A 13,399-nucleotide genomic window follows, 5' to 3' on the forward strand; every position below is an offset into this window, starting at 1 on the left:
TATCTTTTTCATAAATACACTGCATTAACATAGTGAATGATGAGATTTTTGTATGATTTTCAAAAATGTATTCTTTGAGAAAGTAAAAGATTCCAGGACCATGGTAAAACATGTAATGGAAAATACAGCAGAAATGTTTTAATCGAAAGAAATTTTAACAAATTACAAATCAGAACGGAATATAAGGTCTTGTTTAATTTAAAATTTAAAAAACCGTATGGGAAATTGAATTTGTAGTTTGGATTGGCTAAACGTGACCCTTTTGTACTATTCTGTGTTTTACAAGGTTTTAAAGTCACAGCTTGTATAACAAGGCTTTTTACAGTAGTCATGAAGTCGTCGCTCAACCCCTGTCACAGCTTGTATAACAATTCCATAGCAGTAGTCATGTAGTCGTCGCTTGACCTCTGTTCTCATTCCGCGCCTATCTATATAAGAGCGGCCAACAGTAACACACACACACACACACACACACAAACAAGCGATCGTTTCATTAAGAAGTGACTTGCGTGTCACTACCAGCCACCCGGCTCAGGGGACGCGTGCTGTATGTAGGTACGTATTGCATGATTGTACTTGCCGGCGTGAATTTAATAGCCTGTCTAATCTCGGTTGTGTCCATGTGTCTCGTTAATGGGAACAGAAACGAAATCCCTGTCGCGATTCTACTTATAGCGATCCAACAGTTTAAGTGCACCTTGCATAAATCGCTTGCACCTCAACAGATTTGACTTGCTTTAAAATATCTAAGCTAAGACTAATCGATCACAGAATGGGAAAATTGGGTACTGATTGAGAAATAAAGTGGTCACCGATTAACCGGTGTTAAAATCTTCACACAACCTGTTAACTTTTCTTTAATCGCCTATATGCCGTGTAACGGGCGTGTTTTAATTGTAATTATTAATAGTTCTGTTTAATACTAGTGCTCGTTTTTAAATGCAGTCCCTGTTTAACGACTGAAGAAATAAAAATTTGCGAAAGCGCTCATGTTTGAACTTCGCCCCACCTGATTTACCAGCCGTTTTGCTTATACTTTCAAACTGTCCTTCTTTAATGGTAGCTTAATCGTTAGACGTTTAGCACTTCAAGTTTAGTATCCAAGAAGCCCATATAAAAAGTTGTTAAAACAAACTGCATATTTTGCCTTCTCGGTAAGTCTGTGGAGTCTTTCGTGCTCGCTTTTCCTTGTCAGGAGAATGCCGACACTTTGCACACGAGGCGTAAAGTTAATGTATTCTCATTAAGGACGGGGTGGCAGTTAGTTACTTTACGAAACATTATTTTATTTCTTGATTTCCGTTTTAATCAAGGGATTTCGTCGTGCTCTCTCGTCTGCTATGTCAAAAGGAGAAGCTTCTATTTGTCTTTCTCTATGCATATAGCGTAAAGTGGTAAATGCGTTTTCTTCTGGTTTCACTTTGAATGTATCCATTGCTTTTGATGACTCCTCCTCGTACGTATTTCAGTAAACAAAGACCTGACACATGCAGACAGTAATGATGGTCTATGAAGAAGTCGACTCGTGTCAAAAGCACCTGATGGCAGCCCCAGCAGCAGCCCCGTCTTTGCGGACGTTCTACGCTTTTATCCTCCTACCGCATACGCGCCCTTCCCACATGCTAATGACTTGCATTTTATAGATTACTAGGAGACTTCATCAATTCGGGTTTGTGCGTGAGTGTGCTTTTCAATAGGCAAAACCTAAACTCTTAAATATGGCGTTTTACTGGGCTGTGTGGTTCCTCATTGAACCATCTCTTGATAAATATCCATTGAAATCCGCGAAGGGACTGAAATTAGCTCTTCAGGCTTTAACAGGGTTCTAATGTGCAGAAAACAAATATTTTGATGCATACATAACGGGATACAACATATCAAGAAAACCTGAACTTAGTCCTTTTAAAATCATGAGCACATTGAGCATTTTACAAATCTACTATCATCTGTTCATGATTATTTACGGAGCCAGTTAAGGACAAAGAATACATTTTCCTGGAACCGTCGATGGCTCCCCAGTGGAAATGGTTTGATGAACCTGCATCCTTGTTTTACATGCCCAGTGTGAAAAGTGGATTCATGTTACTCTGACATTGAAGCATTGTGCTAGACTGATGGATTAATCTTGAGGTACCTGATGATTTCTGCTTATTCATCATTGTAAATTCCAGTCTTTTTTCACTGCAGTCTTTCATTTCTTACCTATAAGGACCTTGAAGAGCTGCAGCTGGAGCACAAACCTTAGCTCAGTCCTGCCAAGCTTTGTTTGCAGTTCAGAGTTTGCACATCCAATGTAGGTGCTCCGGTTTTCCTCCCACATCCAACAGAGGTGTAGGTTAGGGGAATTGACAGTTCTAAATCTGCCCAGTTAAGGTATGAGCACGAGTGGGCATTATGATCGACATGCATACTGTATTGATATGTAGTTACATTTTGGATTTATTCACTTAGCAGATGCTTTTATCCAAAGTGACTTACATAGTCAAGTAAACATCAGTCTGGGAGATTGTTTGGAAACAAATGTTACAGGTCAAGGTTACAGAATTGAAGAGCCAAGATACACAATACAAACTTGTTACAATTCAAGTCTAATAGCTAATATCAGTTAGGGAGCAATTCACGAAACAACAGAGTTTTCAAACTCTTTTTAAATGGAATCACACTTCAAAATAGAGGTAGGCAGCTATTTCCAGCTTTTAGGAGCTATAAATAAAAGAGTCTGCATTCACATTTGATAGCACACAGAGGTGACATCACCGGACTCCATTCATCAGCAGATCTGAGATGTTAAGAAGGAGTATTGGACGTCACAAGGGTCTCCATATGTATGGGTGCTAACCCATTGTCTACTTTGTAGGCAAGCATGAAGGATTTGAACTTAATATGTGCCACTGCAAGGAGCTGATGTAGTGATCTGAAGAGAGAAGTGACAAGTGCTCGCCTCAACTGGTTAAACACCAGACTTACCACTGCATTTTTGAATCATCTGCAATAGCTTGGTGACATTTGTTGGTATTCCTGCCGACAGAGAGTTGCAGAAGTCCAGATGAGTCAAGAACCAAAGCCTGGACCAGGAGTTATGCTGCATATTGTATTAGATTAGGATATTGTATGCAGTAAATCTGTAAGAGTTATGCTGCATATTGTATTAGATTAGGATATTGTATGCAGTAAATCTGTAAGAGAGACTGTGGGAACATGATCCCTGAAGGACAAACATGAGTGGGCATTGTGATGGACTTGCATGTTGCTGAAATGGGCTCAGGCCCCCATGACCTTTTAGAATATTCTGTTAAAACAAGTAGACAGGCTTCATTAATAAGTCCAATTTACCCTACTAAAAGAGTATAAAGTCTTTCAAGTCTTGTAAAATTAGTCATTTTTCTATTTTTATGCAGTTGAAGGTGGCACTGTCAACATTTATGGCACATATTGGCTAAAGCAGCTTTATTTTTCAATCCATGTTTGTACTGTACAAGTGGTATATGGTGGAGGTATTTTGGCACAATGGAACAAGACACCTTCTTCTGTTTATGGTACTGTTTAAAACCATTCTCTTTAAGATATCAAATGAGCCAAGTATTTCAAATACATAATATCAGAGGAGTATAGTCAAATGAGTATGTGTTCAGTCTCACAGTTCAAGGAAGCTGGGTTGATATTTCAGATAGTTACCATCTGTGTTGTGTTTGTGGGTTGATCATGTATGGTAAAAATTTGACCATAATTTAACGGTTAAAAGACTGGCACCTGAGATTAACAACAGTTGGGCTATTAGACTGAATGGCTATGTCCTCATCTGAACATTTCTAATGTTCTAACAATATTTAAATATACTAAAATACAAAGTTCATACCAATTACCTTCTCAATCACAAATGCATTACAATACGTTAGTCATTGGATGTGATCTGTAACTTTTACAAAATGCAACTTAGGGGTGGGGGTTAAGTTGTTTTCATCCTATTTTGTTTTGTAAAAATTTATTTATTTGTATGGAATGATTACAATAAAATTAATAAAATTAAAAAAAAATGCAATTTATGTTACCAAGTGGAGACGTAAACACTGCCTTTCTGATACAGGGCGGGCTACAGTTTCAGCAGTATATTGAAAATAAGGCAACATAAATCTGCATCCATAAACACAAACACATTGAAAAAATATTTTGCTAAACACAATTACATTTTACATTTCTTACAGTGAAAATATTTAGGGCTTATAAGGAAGAATTTGCAGCTTTGTTTCGGGGGTCCCTTATATAAGTGGGACTTACACTTTTATATTTTTGTTGGAAACGGTGAGGGCAGAAGGAGTAGTAATTAGGCATTAAGCACGTTTCTCAACGTTGCTCAACTGGAAGGATCCCAACTCTCCTATTCTAAGTCAGTGGGTAACTGATGTTATATACTGTTTGAAACTGGAAAAAATCTAATTTGCACTTGCAGAGGATCTGTACAAAATGTTTTCAAAACCTGGCAGGATCTAATCAATAACATCTTCGAATAAGCATTTAAACTGAGGAGGCAGGTTTTCTCCTTTACTCCATTTATCTTTATTCATTTAAATTTACCTATGTGCTTATTTTTAAAGTTTTACTCTACTGGTCTAGCTCTCTTTCTCAAAGGGGTGAGGGTTGATTTGTTTTGAACCCCAAAAGCCTATCCAGACAATATCCGTTACAACCAGGCACTAGCGCTAGATGGAGTGGGTATCAGTTCACCGCGCACTCCTCAAAATAAACGTGCCGGAGTTCTTCTACAGAGCAAAGCATTAGGGGAACCATTTTTGTTCCCAACAGACTCATCTGAATGAAGATTCCCAAAAGAATCTTTAACAGGCTCCATAGAGTGAGTAACCACAAATAAGTGGTAACAGATTAATGAAATCCCAATGGGTCCTGATTTAAATTAAACAAACTCCTGGTGTGCCCAATACCACAGACAAGTCCAGGTTTTCTTAACCTGTTAGATTTCTAGCCTATCATACATTAAAGATTGTTCAAAGCACAAAGAATCAGCTTCATATTGAAAGAACTCATCTCAGAATGAAATGGCGCTTTGTCAAGCAATGGCTCTGTAAAGAATGACAGAACCCAGTAAAGAATCATGCAGTACAATTAAAGAATCTTTATTTTTAAGAGTGCAGGTCATATTTAGTCAGTCAGTCAGTCATTGTCCAACCCGCTATATCCTAACACAGGGTCACGGGGGTCTGCTGGAGCCAATCCCAGCCAGCACAGGGCACAAGGCCCACCGCAGGGTACACACACACCCACACACCAAGCGCACACTAGGGACAATTTAGGATGGTCAATGCACCTAACCTGCATGTCTTTGGATTGTGGGAGGAAACCGGAACACCCGGACAAAACCCACGCAGACACAAGGAGAACATGCAAACTCCACGCAGGGATGACCTGGGAAGTGAACCCAGGTCTCCTTACTGCAAGGGAGCAGCGCTATCACTATGCCACCATGCTGCCCAGGTCATATTTATCCATCCATCCATTTTCTAACCCGCTGAATCCGAATAGGGTCACGGGGGTCCGCTGGAGCCAATCCCAGCCAACACAGGGCACAAGGCAGGAACCAATCCTGGGCAGGGTGCCAACCCACCGCAGGACACACATAAACACACCCACACACCAAGCACACACTAGGGCCAATTTAGAATCGCCAATCCACCTAACCTGCATGTCTTTGGATTGTGGGAGGAAACCGGAGTGCCTGGTTAATTACTTCAAAATGCAACTCTCTGCCCATGGAGTGACCAGGTGCAGAATTTGGTCAGTTTTTATTCTGCATGCCACTATTTAGCTGAGTCATCTCAGCTGTTACCTGTGACATATTGTCAAGTGCCCTGCCATTCAGCTGCCATGTAACCCAGTCCTGTGTTAAACAAAGTATTCAGTCGTCTAGTTCACAACATTTAATTCACTTTCAAATTGGCATTTTACTATTAGCTCTTGGTATTAACACGCTGATGGAAAACAATCCAACGTACAGTCATAAAATTAAAGGCTCTGTAATGCCATTTTACTGCGTGTATTTTCATTCTGGAATCATTGCTTGAGAAAGAATCAGTTCATTCTACGAAGGGTTCTTTGCATATGAAATTAGCGTGTGTGTGTTGGGAGGGGGGTTACTTTGAAAAGGTTCCTAATAGGAATTTAAAACAGAAATCGTTAATGTATAGTAGTTTACCTAACAGGATACGCACAGATCAAGAAAACCTGAACTTGGCCAGAGATAAGGTATGTAGTGAATGTCCTTTTAAAATAAAAAAAAAAAAACCTTATTTCACAAATCCGTGGTTATTTTATGGAACCTGCCATGGAACTGAATAAAACGTTCTTTCTGAAACTTTATTGTGGATAGTTCTTTTAGTAACCAAATATGGTTTACCAGAGGCTTTGCTGTAAAGAATCACTTTAGCACGTTTAATTGTAACAGTGTGTACGGGTCGCCAGTTTTGATCGCATATCTTATTCTTGTAAAAAGTTATACCGGGCCAGCTTACTTTCTGACTGATGATCAAAACGAAGTTGAACCGCAAGGTGCAACCACACACAAAAATGCCCGAATTTCTGTATTTGGATAGAGAAACCGGGGTGCAAATGCTATGCAGAACGAACAATAAAGGCTGTACCGAGTGACCAGACGAAAATCGTGTTGTCAAATTAAAATGGATGATTTTAAAATAGGAATTGCGATCTATAGGAGAGGGCGTTTTAAATTAAAGATGCAATATCAGGATTTTACATTTTAATTTGTTTTCTTAATTAACGGTGGCCAAGAGGCTATGATCTGTTTTGCATGAAATAACGTGGCCGATCAGCCCGAATTTCTAATAGAAAATCGCTCGAAAGTGCAAAAGCCTACCATATCGATCGAGGGATAGTTTCGTCACGTGGAAGATTTTGTTGACCATTTTAAGTTGATATCCGTTAATGTCGCTGTACTCTGTACGCGGGATGATGATACTCGAGTGTCAGTTGCTGTAGCGGCCGCCTTCAAATAAACGACGTGTGCGCGAATGAGGAAAAAAAAGAAGAGAAGGGAAGGGGGAGGGGGCGTAGAGGCGCGTGTTATAAAACAAAGCGGCTGGGCTTCCGCTGTTGTCAAACTTGTGTAATTTCTGTTTATCCTACGGTGACTCGAGCCACACTGCTTCTAATCGTAATTCGACGCTGACACAAGTCAACCTTCGCTCCTCCTTTGGCGCTTTTCGGCGAGGAAGAGTAAAGCGCAAAGCGTCAGATCGGGAACCATCGCTCCGCTAAGTGACGGCCGGGGGTGAGGTGAGTTTGAGTCGCCTTTGGGCATCATATGGGGTGTCAGGATGGCTTATCTCCTTAAATGACCTGTCCTTATTATAGATATCCATTTTTTTGTCTTTACTGTCGTCCCACGTTAGTTGTTATGAGCGGAGGGCGTTGCGGAATTAATAGCGAGCCGCTGCTTCTCCGGTGAAAAGCCGGGAAACTGTGTTCGTTTCAGGGATGTCATTTTGACTTTTCTCGCAGTCCACATGGTGGTCCGAAGAAATGCGCCTACGTTACTGCACAATTTTGTTAAACGGGAATATTTTTTTTTTTTTGTCGTTTAGAGACGCTCATTTCTCCCAGTTTAGACAAATTATTTAATCGAGTTGTTTCGAGGTACATTGCTCCACCCCGCTTAAATGAAGTTATGCTTTTCTTTATCATTAATCTGCAGGCTTGTTGCAGCTTGTGTGCTGGTGTTCATTACAAAGACGAACTTTGGCAAAGGTAGAAAACTATGTGTGGTGCACTTTTTTTATTTCCTTTGAAAGGTAAAATATAAAATACATGGATGGGCAAAAGTAAGTTTACAGTTTTGAGTACGCGAGGCCGGCAATTTGACCATTTAGGAGATTGGCAACAGTACACATAAGTACAATCTGGCATTCTTTTGACTTAATAAAGTGAATAAAGCTATTTGTAATAATCATAACCTGCAAGTGTTTTTCCATACAAACACCTCTAAAGCTACTTTTGTCCACCCCTGTATCTGGGTGGTAATACATATACAGTACTGCACTACAGGATTTTCCCAGTACTGTGCAATGTCATCCAGTCAGTGTCCAACCCGCTATATCCCATCACAGGGTCAAGCACACATTAGGGACAATTTAGAATCACCAATGCACCTAACCTGCATGTCTTTGGACTGTGGGAGGAAACCAGAGCACCCAGAGGAAATCCATGCAGACACGGGGAGAACATGCAAATTCCACACAGGAAGGACCCGGAAAGCGAACCCATGTCGCCTTACTGTGAGGCAGCAACGCTTCCACTTTGCCACCTTGCCGCCCTTCATCCAATGTGCTGTGGAATAGTCTTTAATAGGGGGGACAATTAAGAAGCTCTCCATTACTACCATTGTTTCTTACCTAGAAGTGAGTCTCTACATTTGATTGAAAACTTTCTCGTTTGATCTCTCCAGTTTTACCCTTCAGAGTATTCTGCAGGGTTAGGAAACATCAATTACTTCACCTTATGCCCCATTTTTTTCATTCCTCTGCAACTTCATGAGAGTTTCTTGGTGGCTGTGCTGTCTGGGATTTAGCTCCACAGGTCTAAAGTCACTGGAATCAAAATCCATCAGGTAAAGAGAATTCAGATGCACTCAATGCTTTTTTTAAAAAAACAAAGGTGTCAAAGTAGTCTTCCAGAGTGATACCTTTGGAGAATTTTGTTTTGTTCCCAAAAGAACCATTGACATGAAACTTCTGGAAAGAACCTTTTATTTAGATTTGTAACATGTTTGTGTCAGCTCATGTTGGACGGTTGGTTGGGAGACAAAGTCAGAGAGGCAGGATTGTGTTGGTTTGGACACGTGCAGTGGAGAGATGCTGAGTATATTGGGAGAAGGGTGTTAAGGATAGAGCTGCCAGGTAAGAGGAAAAGAGGAAGGCCTAAGAGAAGGTTTATGGATGAGGTGAGAGAGGACATGTAGGTGATGGGTGTAACAGAACAAGATGTAGAGAACAGAAAGAAATGGAAAAAGATGATCCGCTGTGGTGACCCCTAATAGGAGCAGCCGAAAGAAGATGGTGGTAACAGATTTGTGTAATACCAAACGGGTTTCTGATTATTTGAGAACACCTGCTACATACATTAACACTGGCTAAGTTCAGGTTTTCTTGATCTTCTAGTATTCTCTTAAGTAGCCTACTAAACAGAACTAATTTCATATGGAAAGTATATTTCCCAAAATGAAATGGTTCTTTGTCAAGCAATTGTTTAATAAGACCCTGCAGTGGGCTGGTGCCTCATCCACACTGTGTTCCTGGCTTTGCATCCAATGCTCAAGCCTCTTTGTGACCCTGCTTTGTGCAAGTGGATTTGGAAAATGGCTGGATAGTTCAGTAAGGACCCACATGGCCTAGTGAAGTGCCATTTCAGAACCATTATTGTTAAAAGCGTAGAAGATGCTATTGTGTTTAACATTAAAACACATATCTAAACATCAGACACAGGCAGAAAAGCTGTAACCCTGTCTTGCTTCTACCTTTCTACACTCTGTGGATGAAATGTTGACTTTTGTTATTGAATGTTTGACAGTTGGTGACAGTGTAAGGTTTTTGGAGGAATACGGTACAACAATAGTTAGTTTGCGTAACATGCCCTCTGCAGCATTTGTACATGCTTGGAATGATCGGGGCCACCATTATACATTTCAGGGTGGGTAGAACTATACCAATGGGGTCCAGCCTCAGCCTTACAATGTATTAGCCATATGCAAAATATTACTAGTGTGCGTGTGTTTTGTTGTTTTTTTTTTTCTTCTCTCTATTCAGACATTTCAAGCCAAATGCAAAGTCTGATCAACTCATCTTTTGCAACACTGGAAATCAAATTCAACAGTATATCCTTTAAACATCATGGAAAACAATCTACTGTACTAATAACAGGTCCCATCTTACTACACTAATGCTTACAGATTGCACCTCGGAGGTTTTAAAGTAGCAAAGTCATTACAGTAATGACATTGCAGAATAAACCTGATATGCTGGCTCCCAAAAGTCTGCATCTGAAGTATTTGCTGTAAATGTGGCTTTCAGACTCCTGATGATTAATTTTCAGAGCTTCTTTAATTAAAGCAGCCGTGTTGCATGGTAGTTTTGGGTTAAGTTTTTCTAGGAGTGTGGGCTCTAGTGACTACTGTGTCTTTTGATTGGTGAATTGCTGTTGGAGTGCACTTAAGCATTTGGCCATCCAGTTTTACATTTGAAGGTATACACCACATGTCATATGCAGACTTCTGATGATAAATTCAGAGCTACTATAATTAAAGTAGCTGCTTTGTGCAGTAATTCTGGGCAACTTTTTGTCTTGTGTTTGTGTCTGCCATGGACGTGCACAGTCATAACCCTGAGCATTCACTTGGCTTGACTTGAGAGTTCTATGGCTCAGAAGCATGTGCAAATGTATCCTGTCTACTGACAATTCACTAATCAAATGCAGGCAGTCTATACAGCCCACCTTCTAACTTTGACAAGTGAAAATAATAGTTTTCATTTTAAGTTTCATTTCATGTTGAGTGTGGTGTCACTGAAATTGATAAATGGAGAAGGAATACATAAATAAATAAACAACAAACATTTATTGAAACATTTATTAATGCTCTTTTTTTGTCACATTTGACAATACATTGATATATTTTAGGGCTGCAGTTTGATTAAAAGTTTAATGGTGATTAAAAATTAACTGCATATTAATCAAAATGTATCATATTTCTTTTAGGTATATTAATATTTTTCTATAGAGCATAAATAAATTGGTGATTAATTTTTATTAAAAAAAAAATTTAATAATCACTTGTGTATGCACATTACATTACTTCAGTTTATTGAACAATTTTGTGTAACAGAAGTGACCACCAAACACCCTACCCCCTGGGGATTACTGTAATATTTGGCAAAACTAATGCATATGATTTGGACTGCTATATTGCAAGACAAAATACCAACAATTGCACAATATTAAAAAGCAAGAAACAATAAATTATGGTTCAGCCTTTGTACACAATTGTTACAGCTTGGGTTGTGCTTAACTGCGTGCTACATACGAGTCAACTCTGCACCTATTAACCTGCAGGGAAGTTAGTAATGAGACTGAAAATATGTATTGTTTAGGCTTTTAAATAGAGAAGAATAAACTGAAAAATCTTAAATATATTTATCTGACAGGGTTATTTATTTAGATGTTTTTAAACTTCACGTTGTCATAGAATGTATAATTTGTAAATTATAAAACAAGTCTATCTATCTTAACCTTCAGCCCAAATGAACGTAAATATTGGCATGATCAATTTGCAATGATTATTGCCTAGTTTTATTAATTGCAGTATAATACAGGCTAATGTAGGCTGTAATGTAAACTATAGTGAGTAACATACTATTAGTTATTGCCTAATCTCATTTTTATATTTTTCTTCATCTTGTAAAGAGCTTTGAGCTATATAATTTGTATGAAAATGTGCTATAAAAATAAATGTTGTTGTTGTAATTAAACAACAACAATGTACCATGTCTGCTTTGGGTAAGTCCAAGTGAGGTAAAAGGAATTAAGTGATTCAACTCTGTGTCATCTGTTCTTTAACAGCTTGGACATGGGTAGCACTTGCACTGTGCTGTTTCAGGTCAGATACCTCTCCGTGGGCAACATAAAAAGCTCCACAGCAAATGTGTTTGTCAGCCAGGGACAGGGCTAACTTACTGACATTCCTTCTTGCACTCAGACCTATACATTGACAGGCTCTTATGTTTCAAGGGCGAAATTGCATTAGCAGGCATCACTGCATGTAGTATCTTGTTCTGAATGTTCAACTATAGTGCGCAGTGTGACTTTTTTCTTGCATGTGAATGCAGCATGTAATGTTGAAATGCAACCTCACTTGGTGCACAATGCTTGTCCGTCTACAACTTTAGCACGAAATGAAAATAAAACTCATTCACTCTGGTTGTATAACTGGTTTGATTTTAATTGTTCTCATTTTATTCTCTGCACTTTGAAAAGCGAGTGTTATATATGAAACGATGTACAGTGGTGCTTGAAAGTTTGTGAACCCTTTAGAATTTTCTATATTTCTGCATAAATATAACCTAAAACATCATCAGATTTTCACTCAAGTCCTAAAAGTAGATAAAGAGAAACCAGTTAAACAAATGAGACAAAAATATTATACTTAGTCATTTATTTATTAAAGAAAATGATCGAATATTACATATTTGTGAGTGGCAAAAGTATGTGGACCTTTGCTTTCAGTATCTGGTGTGACCCCCCTTTGCAGCAATAACTGCAACTAGACGTTTCCGGTAACTTTTGATCATCCCTGCACACCGGCTTGGAGGACTTTTAGCCCATTCCTCCATACAGAACAGCTTCAACTCTGGGATGTTGGTGGGTTTCCTCACATTAACTGCTCGCTTCAGGTCCTTCCACAACATTTCGATTGGATTAAGGTCAGGACTTTGACTTGGCCATTCCAAAACATCTATATATAAAATTCACTAAGCGCAAGCAAGACAGAGAGCCATGCCCGCCAACTCACAGAACCCCACCCGCCCACTCTAAGACCATGAGATAGCCCTGCCCGCCAACTCTAACTAAGAGCAAGCAAGACAGAGAACCACGCCCACCAACTCTAAAACCATGGAATACGCATGACAGAGCCCCGCCTGCCATCTCTAATCCTACTTCCGCGTCCACCATCGCTCTCGATCAAACAGCAATAATTAGCAAACAAACAAAGATAACTGGCAGTAACAGTGCAAAGTTCACAATTGGTATGCCAGTTTGAAAGATAAGTTTTGAGGGCAGTTTTAAAATGTGTTATTGAGTCGAGCTGATGTATATGAGAGAGAAGAGAATTCCTGAGTTGAGGAGCACTATGAGAGACGCTCGAGCTCCCATAGCACAGAGTTTGATGTGTGGTACAGAAAGTACAGCTGCAGATGAGAATCAGAGTATGCGAGATGAGTGTCAGTCTGTAGGAGGTCAGTGAGGTTGTGGAGAGCTTTAAATGTTAAGAGCGGTATTTAGTATTGTATTCTGTAGTTAACAGGGAGCCAGTGAAGTTGAGAGAGAATAGGTGTAGTATTTTCAGTGGATTTAGAACAGCAGGTTATTATCCTGGCAGCAGAATTTTGAATAAATTGTAAGCGATGGATACGTTTTTGTGGGCTGACAGAATACCATTACAGTAATCTATACGTGAGGTGACTCGGGCATTAACCAGTACTTTAGTACTGTGTTGCGTAAGAACAGGACGAAGTCTAGAAATGTTTCGGAGATGGAAGAAAGCAGTCTGAGAAATTTTACTTATATGGGATGAATTATTTAATAATAATAATAATTATTATTATCT

At 39.3% G+C, this 13,399-nt stretch overlaps 1 protein-coding gene across 2 annotated transcripts in view; it reads left to right on the forward strand.

The window, feature by feature from the left end:
- Window positions 1-453: 453 nt before the first annotated feature.
- Window positions 454-13,399, forward strand: part of LOC120514693 (broad substrate specificity ATP-binding cassette transporter ABCG2-like) — a 72,512-nt gene continuing 59,566 nt past the window's right edge. Inside the window, exon 1 of one of the 2 annotated variants that reach the window (XM_039735205.1) lies at window positions 454-555. The gene's annotated coding sequence lies outside the window, so the exon portion shown is untranslated. Of the gene's footprint in view, window positions 556-6,989; window positions 7,303-13,399 lie in introns of those variants that run through there. The other variant, XM_039735201.1, reaches the window with a different exon arrangement.

Source organism: Polypterus senegalus, chromosome 1 (genome assembly GCF_016835505.1).
Source record: "Polypterus senegalus isolate Bchr_013 chromosome 1, ASM1683550v1, whole genome shotgun sequence".
Lineage (NCBI taxonomy): Eukaryota > Metazoa > Chordata > Cladistia > Polypteriformes > Polypteridae > Polypterus > Polypterus senegalus.